The sequence below is a fragment of the Petaurus breviceps genome, unplaced genomic scaffold, assembly GCF_028583685.1.
Source record: "Petaurus breviceps papuanus isolate PSGF00001 unplaced genomic scaffold, PetGlider_PUasm1.0 209, whole genome shotgun sequence".
Classification (NCBI taxonomy): Eukaryota; Metazoa; Chordata; class Mammalia; order Diprotodontia; family Petauridae; genus Petaurus; species Petaurus breviceps.
The window spans coordinates 338,133-354,928 of NW_027185854.1; the positions used below are offsets into that span (position 1 = coordinate 338,133).

A 16,796-nucleotide genomic window follows, 5' to 3' on the forward strand; every position below is an offset into this window, starting at 1 on the left:
TTTTATTTGGCTATACCACTTGTTAGGTCTATACCTAAAAAAGACCAAATAAAGAGGAGGGCATTATACATGCAAAAATATTTATAGTAACTCTTCCTGTGGTGGAAAAAAAAAACTGGAGAATCAGTTGACGCCTATCCATTGAGGAATCAAACATAAAATGTTCTGTTTGGCTTTGAAGATCCTTCAGAACCCAGCTCCTTCCTACCTTTCTAGTCTTTCTTTATTCTCTCCTCCATTTTCTCTTGTACCAGCTAGAATTTAACAAGGGGCAGACTGAGCAATTCTCCAAGGGAGATATCCTTTAGTAGAAGAGGTTCATGACTTTGTTTTTTGTGCCATGGAGTTGGCAGGCACTCTTATGAAGCGTATTATGGACCCCTTTCCAGAAGAATGTTTTTAAATGCATAAAAATTACGTAGGATTATAAATGAAACCAATTATGTAGAAACAGCTATCAAAATGTTTTTTTTTTTCATAAAGCTCAGAAAGCCCAGGTTAAAAACCTGGGTCTTAAAGGGGATAATAAAAGAACTAGGTGTTAGTGCTGGTATAACATTTGACTAAGACAACAGTCAAACGATGTGCAGGAATGTAAGGCAAAATACTCTGAAATGAAAAGGAGGTGAATCTCCTTAGAGAAGTGTTAAAGAGGCAGCCAGGTAGCACAGTAAGAGCACCAGCCCCAGAGTCAGGATGACCTGGGATCAAATCCGGGCTCAGATACTTAGCACCACACCCAGAAATAACTGGCCATGTAACCCTGAGCAAGTTACTTAACCCCAATTGCTTAAAAAAAAAAGTGTTAGAGATGGTGATTACTAAACTAGGGGTATTCAATCTCTCAAAACAGAAATAATGGCTTAAAAAAAGGACTTCAATTTATATGCTAGCCAGTGACAAAGTTATCCGTATTCTCTGGGTAAACAGGGAACACTATATTAGGCAGGCCAAAGTCAAGGGGGACAGAGAGAAAATCTGGAGCTAAATGACTGGAAAGCTTGTTATTGGGGGAGGTTGTCTTTATAATAATATGTAAGTTCTATTTTACAGATGCTGAAAGCCTTGAGTTGATTTGGAAAAGCTAAAATTATTGTGCTAGAAAAAGAGTCCATTGGTTTAAGGAAAATGCTGTGTCTTTATTTAGCAATGGCAAAGTGTTGGTTAATTTAGGGAGTTAGAAATTATTTCAAACTTCTGACTGTGAGGAAATAAATGCTGACTTGTTCAATAAACAGTGGGGAAGGGAATGGGATCAGGGAACCTTCATGAAAACTCTAATAGGGAAAAGATTTATTTATTTTTTGCTTTTTGGAGGGGCAACTGGGGTTAAGTGACTTGCCCAAGGTCACATGGCTGGTAAGTGTTAATGTTAAGTGTCTGAGGCTGGATTTGAACTCAGGTCCTCCTGACTCCAGGGCCGGTGCTCTATTCACTGTGCCACCTACCTGCCCCCCGAAAAGACTTTTTTAAGAAGAAAGAAATATTTGAATTTGAAATTAAATTGGTTGTGCTGTTTGGAGATGAGATTATCAATGGTAAATTGGAATAGTTATTTTATGAGCTATCACTAATAAGGAAATGAAGTCCCACTCATGAAAAGTGCTGAACATTAAATCTGATTGTTCTCTATGGTAGGTTTCTAGAAATATCCATAATGGAAAATAAGATTGGCGGACATAAACTCAGAATCCCAGCTAATCCTCGTAAATAATTTGGAAACTTGCAAACAGAGTACATTTATGAGGAACTTTTTTGGGGGCAATTAACAATTGTTAGGTTTAGCTTTCATTTACAAATCTGAAAAATTATTGTGCCATTTGTGAGTAAGAATGAATACTGGATGTAATGTAATCTGAATACCTGGAAAGGACTGCATCTATATCATTCTAGGAGTGGAGTTTGCAACAATATGGATTTACCTAGAGCAGAAGTTCTTAACCTTTATGTCATGTCCCTTTTGGCAATTTGGTGAAGTCTTACAGACCTCTAGTCAGAACAATGTGTTTAAATGTGTATAATATAGGATTTCAAAAGAATAGTTATCAAAATATTTTTTGAAGGGGGAATTGGAGAGTTTATGAAGGAGGGATTATCAGTCCTAGGCAAAATAAATTCTTAGGATGTGCAAAAATATTTATAGCATTTTTTCAAGGTGGCAAAGAATGGGAATCTGAGAGGGAGATGTCTACAGACTGGGGACTACACAGACAAGTTATGTTACATAAATGTAATAGACGACTACTATGCTAAACCTATTTTTTAACATCTTTTCAAAACTTTGATTTCCAGATTCTTTCCCTTCTTCCCTCATCAACCACCCCCACTGGGAAGATAAATAATTCAATATAGGTTGTACATGTGTAGTTATGCAAAAATGTTTCCACAGGAGATATATTGTGAAAGACTATTTCCCTCCATCTTATGCCGCCCCCTATTTATTCTATTTTCTCCTTTGACCCTGTCCCTTTTCAAAAGTGTTTGCCTCTAATTACCCTCTCTTCCAATTTGCCCTCCCTTCTATCATCCCCCATCTTATCCCCTTTCCCCCTATTTTCCTGCAAGGTAAGATACCCAATCAAGTGTGTATGTTATTCCCTCCTTAAGCCAAATTCAATGAGAGTAAGGTTGACCCATTCCCTTGCACCTTCCTGCTTGTCCCCTCCATTGTAACAGTTTTCTCTTGCCTCTTTTACTTTTTGGAGGGCAAATGGGGTTAAGTGACTTGCCCAAGGTCACATGGCTAGTAACTGTTAAGTGTCTGGGGCAAGATTTGAACTCAGGTCCTCCTGACTCCAGGGCCAGTGCTCTATTCACCGCACCACCTAGCCATCCCTCTTGCCTCTTTTATATGAGATAATTTACCCTAATCTATCTCTCCCTTTCTCCTCCCGATATATTCCTTTCTCACCTCTTAAATTTTTTTAGGTAACATTCCTGCCTATTCAACTCATCTTGTGCCCTGTCTATGTATATATGTACACACATATGCACACACTCACATATTTATACACACATACACCCTCCTATACATATACATATATATATACACACATGTACGTATACATATATATATTCCCTTCAACTATCCTCATACTAAGAAAAGTCTTATGAGTTATAATTATCATTTTTTCATGTAGGAATGTAAATAGTTCAACTGTAATAAGTTCCTCATTTCTTTTTCCTGTTTACCTTCTCATGCTTCTTATATTTGAAGGTCAAATTTTCTGTTCAGCTCTGGTTGTTTTCATCAAGAAAGCTTGAAAATCCTCTACTTCATTGAATGACCATATTTTTCCCTGAAGCATTACAGTTTTGCTGGGAAGGTGATTCTTGGTTTTAATTACAGCTGCTTTGACCTCTGGAATTTCATATTCCAAGCCCTTTGATCTCTTAATGTAGAAGCTGCTAGGTCTTGGTTATCCTGATTGTGTTTCCACAGTACTCAAATTGTTTCTTCCTGACTGCTTGCAGTATTTTCTCCTTGACCTGGGAACTCTGGAATTTGGCTATAATATTCCTAGGGGTTTTCTTTTTGGGATCTTTTTCAAGAGGTGATCAGTTAATTCTTTCAATTTCTATTTTGCCCTCTGGTTCTAGAATACCAGGGCAATTTTGCTTGATAATTTTTGAAAGATGGTATCTAGGCTCCTTTTTTATCATGGCTTTCAGGTAGTCCAATAACTTTTAAATTATCTCTCCTGGATCTGTTTTCCAGGTTAGTGGTTTTTCCAATGAGATATTTCACATTGCCTTCTATTTTCTCATTTCTTTGGATCTCTTTTATAGTATCTTGACTTCTCATAAAGTCACTGGCTTCCATTTGCTCTAATTTTGAAGGAATTATTCTTTTCAGTGAGTTTTTGAAATTCCTTTTCCATGTGGCAAATTCAGCTTTTTAAGGCATTTTTCTCTTCATTGGCTTTTTGGGCCTCTTTTGCCATTTGGGTTAGTCTATTTTTTTTTAAGGTGTTATTTTCTTCAGTATTTTTCTGGGTCTCCTTTAGCAGGCTGTTGACTCACTTTCCATGATTTTTTTTTGCATCATTCTCATTTGTCTTGCCAATTTTTCCTCCACTTCTCCTACTTGCTTTTCAAAATCCTTCTTGAGCTCCTCCATGGCCTGTAATCAATTCATATTTTTCTTGGAAGCTTTTGATGGAGGAGTTCTGACTTCACTGTATCCTTCCCATTCCATGCTTTGATCCTTTTTGTCCCCAAAAAAGGATATTATGGTCTGTTTGTGCTTCCTCTGCTTGCTCATACTGCCAGCCAATTACTTGACTTTTGAGCTCTTCACCTTGGTAGAACTCTGCTTCCACTGCAATGTCTTAAATTGCTGGGCTTTTTGCAGCTGCTAGAGCTATTAGAAGGGCACCCTCTCTGCAGCCCCCCACAAGCTCTGGCACACTGGCCACACACCCCAGGACTACCACCCAAGACCGTGATCCAGATCCAAGCAAGTTAAAGCAAGAACAATTACCCTCTGAATGGTTGCTTTGTCCCCCTACAATCTGCAGGCCAGGAGCTCTAGAGGCAGCCACACAGCAGCAACTGCAGCCACTGTGCCTCCGCCACTTCTCACCGTGGGGGGGGCCGGGGCCCAACCGGCTCTTCTCCACCCAGTTCCAACAGAGTTCCACACTGACCTTTTACTTTCTTTTTGGTGTTTATGGGTTGAGAATTCTGGAACTGCCACAGTTGCTGGTGATTCACTCTCCTGAAGTCTGCTCTGGCTGCAGCTGGTCGGGGCCACCTTCGGGCCAGAACTGTGACATTCATGTGGAACTGCGTTCGGCTCTCAGCCTGGCTGGACAGATTCTTCCAGTAGGCCTGCTGGACTGCCTTCAGCTGCTGATTTTGTTTCTCTCTGTCACTTTGTGGGTTCTGTAGCTTTCAAATTTGTTTGGAGTCATTTTTTAACATGTATTGGAGGTGGTAGGAGCTAGAGCCTGCAGAAGTCCTGTTTTTACTCTGCCATCTTGACTCTGCCTCCCAAAATATTTTTTTAAAAAGTTCAAAGAGAGAGGACTCTGGGAAGATGGTGGAGGTCAGAAAACTTTTGGCTCTCTACATTTCCTCCACAAAAAAGGGCAGAATGTTATCTCAGAGTGAATGTAGAGCAACAGAAATAAACAGGAGTCAGGGCAAAGTAGCTGTCCTCCTAAGACAACTTGAGAAGATCTCAGAAAAGACTTGACACTTTCAGGTACAGAACTGTGGCCTAAGTCAGGGGTGAGGAACCTGTGGCCTTGAGGCAACTTGTGGCCCTCTAGGTCCTCAAATGCAGCCCTTTGAATGAATCCAAACTTCACAGAACAAATCCCCTTAATAAAAGGATTTGTTCTGTAAGACTTGGATTCAATCAAAAGGCTACACCCAAGAATCTATAAGGTCACATGTGGCCTGAAGGCTGCAAGTTCCCCACCTTTGGCCCTCAACAAAGTGGAAACACCTCTTAGGTTGACTCTTCGGGGGAAGCTAGGTTGGGAGGCTGTCCAGACTGAGAAACTTTCACCTCACTGACAGTGTGGTAGGCAGACAGCCAAGTAAGATAAGACTGAAGAGCCTTCCATTGTTGAGGGATGCCAGACACTGCTGTGCTGACCTGACATGTTTCTGATCTATGGCTGTGTGGGAGAAGGAGCTAGCATATGCCTGGTAAGCAGCAGAGGGGTGGGGACTGCTGGCTGTGGGCACTTGCAGGAGAGCAGAGTCCCTGGTTTCAGTTCCAGGGCAGAGAGTTGTAGTTTGCAGTCACCACAGGGACCACAGGGGGTAAGATCATCGGTGGGACAGTGGCTGGGGGCTGCAGACAGATCTCAAAAAATAATGGTAAGAAGGTGCTTCATTCCCCATGTCTCAGGACTACAATTTGATTACACTAATAGTTGCTAAAAAACCAAAATGAAACAAAAATAAAAATAATAATGAGTAAGCAGAGGAGAAAGAACCAACCACAGATAGTATGAGGATAGAAAAGATCTGGGTTTATATTCAGAGGAAGGTAGTAGAGCTAAAAAGCCACTCCTTTTTCCAATGAGAAATGTCAAATGGTCCCAAGGACAAAAAGAGTTCTTAGAAGAACTTTAAAAGGATTTTTATTAAAATCAAATAAGAGAGACTGAGAAAAATTCAGAAAAAAGTAAGAGAAATTTGAGAAAATTATGAAAAGAAAGTCAACCAAATGGAAATATAGAATCAAAAATTCAAGGAAGAAAATAATTCCTTGAAATTATTAGAATTGGAGAAATTAATGATATTATAAGACACCAAGAAATAACAAAACAAAATCAAAAGAAGGAAAAAATAGAAGAGAATGTGAAATATATCGTCAGAAAAACAACTGATCTGGAGAATAGATAGAGGAAGGAAAATACAAGAAGTTGGACTACATGAAAGTTAAGGTCAATTGCACGAAATTATCAAGGAAAATTACCATGAAGTTCTAGAGCAAGAAGGCAAAGCAAAATAGAAAAAATCCAGCAAACACCACCTGAAAGAAATTCCAAGAGAAAAACTTATAGGAATTTCATATCCATCAAAACTCCCACGTTAAGGAGAAAATACTTCACAAGAAAAAAATTTTTTTTAACATCATGGAGCTACAATAAGGATTGCACAAGACCTAAAAGATACTACCATGTTTCCCCGATAATAAGACCTATCCCGAAAATAAGCCCTCCCCTTACTGTGTAAGATTCCTCTAAAATAAGCCCTCCCCCAAAAATAAGCCCTATTGAGATTGCTACTGTAGTGAAGGTGATCCCCTGTGCTACACGCTACATTATGCACCATCCCCCCCCGAAACGCACGCCGCGCTCCAAGCTGCATCCAATCAGAGCTGCAGCAGTGAGCGTGTCATCCTGTTCTTCCCCAGTGATTTGCTTATTGAATAAAGGTACATTTTTTTGTTCACATTTACCTGTTTATTAAAATTGCTGTCAATGTTCATTAAAATAAGCCCTCCCCTGAAAATAAGCCCTCTGGTGTTTTTCTGTAAAAAAAAAATTAATAAGACAGTGTCTTATTATCGGGGAAATACAGTATGAGCTTTGGTTATGACTAAGGCCAATTTACCCAGCAAAATTGAGCATAATCCAGAGGAGGAAAAAAAATGGATATTTAATGAACTTTCATTCAGATATTTGTGAGAAAAACAGCAGAACTTAACGAGAAATTCAACATATAAGAATCAAGAGAAATATAAGGTAAACATTAAAGACCAATTATAAGGGACACAATAAGGTCAAATTATTTACTTCTTATATGTGAAAATGTTATCAGTATTCTTATGACTATTATTGTTATTTGGGTTATTTGAAAGAAAAGCTTGGGCTGAGCTGTGTATGATAGGGTGAGTCTAAAAAAATAAAACTGTAGGGAAAGATAAAAAGGAGTAATTATCTCATATAAATGAGGCATGAAAAGAAGAACTGATAAAGAACCAAGTGGGGGGCAGGGTGGGTAATGCTAGAACCTTACTCTCATGAATAAAAAATTGACGAATAAATAAAGAAATAAAATATTCAGAGACCCCAGCTTAATAACCCCTGATTTAGAGAATCATCCATATATTCTGATAGTTGTTATAACCTTTTTCAAAGACCCAGACTTCATAAAGAATATGTAAACTTGATTTTAAAAAAGCAAAGATGCTTTAAAAATGATCATATCCCTGCTTATACTGCATATTTAGCTACATGTTCACTTTTTGTCACTGGAGTTTCTGCTACTAGAATTGTGTGTAAGCAATAGCCAAGCAGAGATAAGAGGCTGATGTGTTATGGTCTATAAATATGAGGCATATGGTACAGTCTTACATGAATGGGGAGTGGGGCTGGAAGCTCAGAAATAAGAAAAGAGAAGGGTTGGAGGGGTTGCATTTCTAGCTGTGGTCTTGGTAAAAATATTGGGGAATATCCAAAAGAACCATACCACCTGTGATTAGTCATTATGCTGGTACTGATTCTGGGATGGTGCTTTTAGAAAGACATCTAATTGAGTACAAGCAGTTTGTCTTATTGTTTATTTCATCAGTGGTCACTGCCATCATCTTATAATACTATTCCATGACACCATGACACCCTCAGGCTGGAGAGGCTGGAGAAACTGGGGACTAAATACAGTGTGAGGAAAAAAGATAGCTTCCTTGAATCCTATCTCCCATTTCAAAAGGGAAGAAAAAGTCAGGGAACAGGCAAAAATTTTTTTAAAAGCATGTAGGCAAATTGTATGAGCTACAATAATTGGGAAAGGATTCAACCCAGCATTCAAAATAAGATCAGATTAAAAGAGAGGGGTGACTAGGTAGTGCAGTAAATAGAGCACTGGCCCTGGAGTCAGGAGGATCTGAGTTGAAATCCACCCCAGACACTTAACACTTACTAGCTGTGTGACCTTGGGCAAGTCACTTAACCCCAATTGCCCTGCCTTCCTCCCCACCCCCGAAAAGGAAAAAAAAAAGATTAAAAGATCAAATCCAGCAACAACGTATAAACCTATTCCTTTTATAGAGTCTTACAGAGCTCAGTCCACAGAACATAACTCTCCCTCTTTCTGGAATAAAAACTTTGAACAGATACTTTTATATAATAATTAATTATTTGGGTGACAAGTTAACATACTCAGAAAAAACACACTGGTACTGGAAGGTGGGGATTGGCAGTTAGTTAAATGAGAAAGGGAGAAGGAAAAATTGAGTCTAATGTTAATGAAAAGGAACCATATCTGGCCTGGAAGGTTTAGAGCAAACTATAAGAATCAAATAGAAATAGAAAACATGTGAATCATGCCACAGCTAAGACTTCAAGAATGAATCAATCAATGAATAAAATATTTATTAAACACCTATTACATGCTTGATACTGGGACAAATACAAAAGACAACCCCTATCCTCAAGGAACTTAAATTCTAATAGGAGGGAACAACACATATAGAGGTGGTGACCAGGGAAAGGAGCTGTGTTGAAGAGTCTTGCAGGAATGCTGAGTGAAGGCATGGAGGCTCTTGCCAGAAGCAACGGTAGCATTGTTTACTACTGCTCTGGCAGTAGTAATGAAATCAAACAAACAAAAACAGCTGATGGGGTGGGGGTTGACAGAGAAAGGCACAGTGTTATCTGAATGTATGCACTATATGGGGGGCACACAGGATGATAGATGGATATGAAGTCTTCTCTGGGCCCATCAAGGTAAAGTGGATTAGGTGAGCTTGCATTCAGTTAACCATCAATACAACTCCGTCCCAGGGCAGAGTTCCAAAGTTGAATGGATTTATTTATCCATGAAAAGATGCAGAATCTCTCTGATTTAGTTTTAGGCACCAGGGGATGAGAGGACAAGAGAGGTACAAACAGCAGAATATACCTAGGGTGGATGGATAGTTACTAGATATTCAGAAGAATGAAACCTTCCTAGTTTTGATAGTTATAGGGATCAAGGAGGATTTTTATAATTGGTGAGTTCAAGTGGTAGAGGGAACAACACTAGGAAAGCAGTAAGTACATCTGGCATAAGCAGTGACCATGCACAGGGTTTGAAATAGTAAGTGTAAGTCATTTGGGCAAGTGAGAAGTCAGGTTGGGCTTGAATGGCCAGCAGAAAGCAAGCAAAATCCTATTCAGAGACTCACACTTCTTGGAAGAGGCGGGCTTTTGCCAAGGAAGGGCCAGGATGTTCTGTCTCCAGGACAGGCAAGGGAATAAAGCATTTCATGACACAAATTTAAGGGTATTACCAGAAAGCAGAGAATAAATTCTGTTCAAAGGGTTCTTCGATGAGGATGTCCCAGGTTTAAATCAATAATAGCCTAAGCCACATCAACTGATACTAAATTACTAAGTGCCCAGTAGGTGCCAGGTGTCGTGGATACAAATCTAAAAGTGAGACAGTCCCTGGCTTCAAGGAACTTATACTCTACTGTACAGGTCAGTTTGGAAAGTGGTCTCTTTTGGAGTTCCCCAAGGACTGGCCCTATATGGTTGAATTCTTCAAAAGGTCTTCAAGCAAAATTTAGATAATTTTGGGTATGTTGTAAAGAAGAACTAGAATAGACGGTCTCCTGAGTTACATTCCAAATCTTGAAATTCTGTTTCACATTTTTTTTTCAGTAAATTGGACAAAGGAATAGATGATACATTCATCAAGTAAGCAAATGATACAATGTTATAAGGGACAGATAAGGATGACAGGATCCAAAGAAATCTGGACATTTTTTCACATAGGGTCAAATCTAGTAAGATTAAATTTAAAAGGGAAAAAATGTGAAGTCTAACACATTTGAGTTTTTTTTTTAAATCACAGAATTTTGTTTGGAAAATCAAGGTTCAGGAGTTTAACATACTTAAGGGGTTTTGCTGCATTACAAGCCCAAGAAGTCAACAGTATGATATGGCAGCCAAAAAACTACTATGATTTTAGGTTGCATTGAGAGGCCTGGAAATAAGGAATAAGGAAGTGATAGCACTCATGTACACTAGCCTGTTAGGACACTTCTCATGTACAGTGTTCTGTATCGATCATCTTTGGGAGAACATGTTGAGCTACAAGATGCCTAGAGGAGGTCCAGCAGGATGATGGAGGCTTTCAAGATTGTGGCATATGAAGATTTCTTGAAGAACACCTAGAAAAGACATCTTGGTCTAAATGCAAACATTTAGAAAATCTTGCCATCAACAGGAAAGCCTTCCTCTTATTGGACTTTGTGCAGGACCCCCTTCAGAATACTGGCCAACACATTAGAGAAACATATGTCTTCCTGCTTCATTTGATGTCAGAACTTCAGTCTATTGAGAAAGTCACAGTTATAGCTGCATCTGTCATAGATTCTTGTATAGTTTTAACATATGTAGAAGATCCCTTGTTTAAGACTCTTCTTCAAGGCTACATTTTGTGTCAGAGTTTTTTCTTTTAAATCCACACACAAGACAATAGCAATAATAATGGCTGAATACCTTAAATAATGTCTTAGTTCGAAAAGAGACAGGGACTGAAAATATTGTTTTATCAGCACAGGAAACACTCAGGTGAGTAACATTTTCTTTATACCAGGCTCTTACACAACTATCTAGAGGAAACACACTAAAAGCTTAAGTAAGTTGCCCAGGGTCACACAGCCAATAAATGCCAGAGGTGAAACCTGAATCCACACCTTTCTGGCTCACAGGTCTGTTCTCTATCCACCATGACACACTACCTTGGATATATTATCAGATCTTAACACAATCCTATGAGAGAAGGAAGGAAACAAACATTTATTAAGCACCTACTATGTACCAGCCATTAAACCCTTTACAAATATCTCTCATCTGATACTCACAATAGCCCTTGGAAGGTAGGAGTTATCATCATCATCCCTATTTTATAGTTGGGAAGCTGAAGAAGACAGAAGTGATATGACTGGTTCAAGGCCATGCTGGCAAGGACATGTCTGAGGCTGGATTTAAACCCAGATGGGCCTGGCTCCCAGGCCAGCACTCTATCTACGACACCACTCACTTGACAAATAAGGAACTGAAGTGCTTTCATTTGAAGTGGGACTCAAACTCAGGTTTCTCTGACTCCCCTGACTCGCACTATCTACATTAGATCATGAGGCCACTAGGGAGAACCCGAGTGTACAGAGCGCTGACCCTGGAGTCAGGAAGAACAGGGTCCAAATCCAGCTTTAGACACTTTCTAGGTTGGTGACCTTGGGCAAGTCACTTAACCCCTGTCTGCATCAATTTCCTCAACTGAAAAATGGGAATAATAACACCACCCACCCTGGGTCGCTGTGAAGATAATACTTGTAAAGTGCTTAGCACCTAGAAGGCTAAACACTTGTTCCCTTCTCTTCTCCCTACACTCAATGCCATCTCTCTCAGTCAGCTGGGTGACTGTAAAGGTGTAGTCTCTTGCAGAATGTTGTCTGTAATGGTTAGTGATGACACTTTTTATAATTATCAACTGCTCACAAACAGGGCAAATAACCCAGGGATTAGCCCTTCACTCTAAAACCCTCCTTCTGCTGCAAATGCTTCCTATTATTTTGGTTTTACATTGGTGATGATGTTGATGGGAGCTTTCAGTGTGGCTTTTCTTCTTAAGACCTATTACAAAATAAATAATATATTTTGTTTTGCTCTACTATTCATATTGATTACAAAGCTTTTTGGTTTTTCAAATGGGAGGTGGGAAAGAGAAAAAATGGATACTTGTACATTGAAAAAAATAAAAACAATTAAAAACAAATTGGAAATGAAGATACTTTTGGAAAAAAATTCAATGTTCAAAAAAAGGAAAAAAACCTTCCTTCTAGGAAACAGGCAGCAATTTTAAGGAGGTTTGATATAATCATCAAATTTTGCCTGCATGTAAACATGTCATTTTGGTATTTTATAGAGTTTATAAAGTTATACTGATAAAGCATATTAAATTGTTACCCAAAATAATGTCTTTACCATATTGTCAACCAGAGGGGCAGCATGGACTTCTGAGCTCCTAGTTCAATTAGTCAATAAGTCTCTATTTAGTGCTAAATATGGTGCCAAACGCTTTCAGGATGAAAATAAGTTCTGATAAATCAGTCTTTTCCAATAGATCAGGAGTGAAGCAAAGGTGTCCACTGTCATCACTCCTATTTGACAAAGTGCTAAAAATGTTAGTTATATCAACAAGAAAATGAATTTGGAGAAATTAAACATATATGAAGAAGAAATAAAATTCTTCAGATGGTAAGATGGCATACTTAGAAATTTCTAGAGAGTCAACTGAAAATTACTTGAAACAATTTTGACAAGGATATGAAATACACACAAATTATTAGCATTTCTATATAATACCAATAAAAAACCAGTAGGAAGAAAAAGAGAAATTCTATTTAAAATAACTACAGACCCCAAAGTACCACTGATAAGAAGAAAATATACTTATAACAAAACATTTTATGACAGCAAACACTGGTAAACAAAACAAAGTAGAGAAATGGTTAAACATTGTGGCATATCAATGTAATGGACTATTACTGTGCTGTCATAAATTATGAATATGATGAATATAGAAAAGCATATAAAAATCTACCTGAACTGATCAACAGTGAATTAGGGTGAGCCAAGAAAATAATATATACAATGATTACAACAATGTAAACGGAAACAACCACAAAAACAATCAAAAGTGAATTCCCCAAAATTATAAAGAATAATCACGGCTTAAAAAAAAGACTCCATCCCTCGGCAGAAGTGGGAGGTCCACAAATGTACATTATAAATATTTTCAGACTTTATATGCTGATTTTTTTCTTCTTGCTCTTTAAAAAGATACCATTTGTTATAGGGATGCCTCTCTGAAAGGGGGACAGGAAGAAATGCTGGGGAAATTACAGTTTTGTTAAAAAAAAAAACCCCAAACACTAGTGAAAACCTGTTAAAAATAAAAACAAAGTGATTATAGAATATATATATATATATATATATATGGATGTGTGTGTATGAACAAACACTTGGGAGTTTATGCACCAAGATACACACAGGAACTACATAAATACAACCACAAAAAAAAAACTTTATAGAAGTAATGACAGATAGAAAAAATTATAAAAATATTAATTAGTCATGGGAAAACCAAGTCTACATAAGAAAAATTGTAATAAAATTACAATAAAAAATAAACAACTTGCTTATTCAATGCCATAGTAAACTACCAAAATACCACTTTAAAAAATTAAAAAAAGTAATAACAAAATTAATCTGGAGGCACAAAAGGTCAACAATCTCAAGGCAAATAATAAAAAAAAGCATTGAAAGAAAGGGAGTTTGGCACTACCATATCTCAAACTATACTACAAAGTCGTAAATTATTGAAACAATCTGGTATCTATTTAAAAAAGAAAGAGAGACCAATCAAATTATGTACATAACATACAGAACCAAATGATCCTTGTACCCTATGGTTTGACAAATCCAAAGACTCCAGCTTTTGGGGTAAGACTCACCATCTGATTAAAACTGCTGGGAAAACTGGACAGCAATATGACAGAAATTAAGTTTAGATCATAACTTACACCAAGATAAATTCCAAATGGATACACAACCCAACTATAAAAGGTCATCTCCTAAACAAATTGGAAAAACAAGGAAATTACTTTTCAGAGCTATGATTAGGGGAAGAGGTTATGCCCAAACAAAGGAATGAGAGTGTCACAGAAGATAAGAAAATTTGATTATATAAAATTAAAAAGTTCTTGTAGAAACAAATTCAATACAGCTAAGATTAGAAGGAAAAGAGATGACAGGAGAATTTTTTTTCCAGCAAGTTTCTTTGATAAAAGTCTCAATTTCAAGAAACAACTGGTTCAAATTTGTAACAATAAGAACCACTCCCAAATTAGCAGATGGTTGAAGAATATGAAAATTCACAAGGGAAGAAAAATCTAAGCTATCTTAGAGTCATATTTTTAAAAATGATTCAAATCACTAATAATTAAGGAAATGCCAATTAAGGCAACTCTGAGGCTCTATCTTACACCCATCAGACTGACAAAGCTAATTAAAAAATTAAGTGACAAGTGTTGGAGGGGCTATGAAAAAACAGCCACATTGGTAGACTGGTCTAGATAGGTCTAGTCATGTATAATAATTTTAAATTATGGTCCCCCCAAATCACTAAACTATTGCATGTTCTTTGGACTAGTGATACCAATACCAGGGCCTATACATCAAAGAAATTAAGAAAAAAAAAAGAAACAATCCTATTTGTACCAACAAATTTAAAGCACTCTTTAGCAATGGCAAAGAACTGGAAACTAAGGAGTGCCCATAAATTGATGAAAGGCTGAAAAAATTACAGTATATGAATGGAATTGAATACTATTGTGCTATAAAAAATGAAGAAAGATAGTTTCAGAGAGGGGCGGCCAGGTGGTGTAGTGAGTAAGAGCGCCGGCCCTGGCATCAGGAGCCCCGGGATTGGTTCCAGCCTCAGATACTTGGCACCCACACAAAATAACTGGCCATGTAACCTTGAGCAAGTTACTTAACCCCAATTGCTTTAAAAAAAAGATATCTTAAGAGAGACCTGGGAAGATCTGCATGAACTGATGATGAGTGAAGTGAGTAGAACCAGGAAAATAATTTATACCATAGCATCAAGATTGTAAAAATGAACAATTCTAAAAGACTTAACTCTGATCAACAAAATAATCAACCATGATTTCCGAGGACAGAGGAGAAATGATGCCCTTTCATGACAGAGAAGATGATGGACTGATATGCAGAATGAGAAATGCATCTTTGGATGTGGCTAGTATAGGGATTTGTTTTGTGTGACTATGCATAAATGAAATGAGGATTTCATTTTCTTCCTTCCTTCTCCATTTCTTTCTTTCAGTCGTAGGGAGAAGGGAAAGGAAGAAAAAAATAAATGTCTGATAAGTGAAAAAATTAATTGAAATGAGACTTGTCCTTATGAAGGTGAGGTAATTTTAAAAATGGTTCCTTTTATATTTATAAATGTAGGACACAGGTCCATAGGAACATGTTCCTTGCTTCCTACTTAAGCAAATGAACCTCCTCCAAACCTTATAAAGAGGCAGGAATGGCATGCTCATTGACTTCTTCAGTACTCCAATGTATCTGTCATCTCCAAGGCTTACAACACAGTAGGTCACATCCCACCCACATCTTCTCATCTTGTGTGACTATGATCTGTGCCCATTCATCAATGCTCCAGAGTGTGCCATGAGTCACCCAGTGTGTTATGAGTCTTCCTCTAGGTCCTCTGGCATCAATGAGGCACTGATCACTTGTTAGTCCTCAGGCTTGCTACAGGACTGCTCAATCCCCTTTTCCCTTCATGCAACTTTAAAATATTACCTTTTATTTTAGTTCTCATGCCCATCTTGTTGTTAGTATAAGAACACAGCCTATGCACTCAACAACTCACTTTCCATTGTTCTTTTGGTAAGTCACAGTTTCAATGTGCTCTCTGGGGGCAAGGCGAACAAGTCTGTTCCCATTTTGAAACAAGAACTCTTGGAATAGTCGTGTTACTGTATTTCCCTCCCCATCGCTTCCCCTCTTAAATCTTCACTCTTCCATGTTAAATACATCCAGTTCCTTCAATCATAGTATGTCAGGATCTCAAGATACTTTACCATCCTGTCTGCCCTCCCCTGGATGCCTTTCAGCTTATAAATATCCTCCCTAAGTTGTGGAGCCCAGACTGAAACAACAATTCCCTAGATACCAGACCTCAATGTCAATCTAACTAGCCACGTGCTGTAGCTGGGCTGTACCTTTGGGTAGAAGGTGGAGCCCTGTTAAGCTTGATCTCACTCAATTCAGTCCAACATTCTAGAGATCTTTCTGAATGCTGATTCCATTATCCAGTGTTTGTTAGTTCTCTCTCTCAGCTTTACAGCCTCTACAAGTTTTATAACTATGTCATTTAGTCCTTTCTCCAAGTCATTTATAAAAATACAAAACAACCTCATGCCACAATAGATCCCTGAGGTATTTGAGGCCATTTTCTATTGAGGTGAATGTGATATGACTCACAAAGTTTATAATTTAGCCAGAAGTTCAATTTGACATGAAGTCTTCAAATAAGAAGTAAGGACAATGCAGAAGTTTAGATGAGAGAGGTCAGGATAGGGAGGAGCAAAAGAGAGACACTGAAGAGATTCAGCATTTGTTGAGTTGTTACTCTGGGCTAGACAGATCAGTCCTTGCCTTCAAAGACCTTCAGTTCTCCTGGGACAATACAACATGTTTATGGATAAGTAAATACAAAGTAAATTCAGAAGGATGAGAAGG

General features: G+C 38.0%; 1 protein-coding gene across 3 annotated transcripts in view; it reads right to left on the minus strand.

Annotated features, from left to right (window-relative positions):
- Nucleotides 1-16,796, minus strand: part of LOC138165478 (BTB/POZ domain-containing protein 8-like) — a 120,716-nt gene that overhangs the window by 30,149 nt on the left and 73,771 nt on the right. The window lies entirely within an intron of this gene.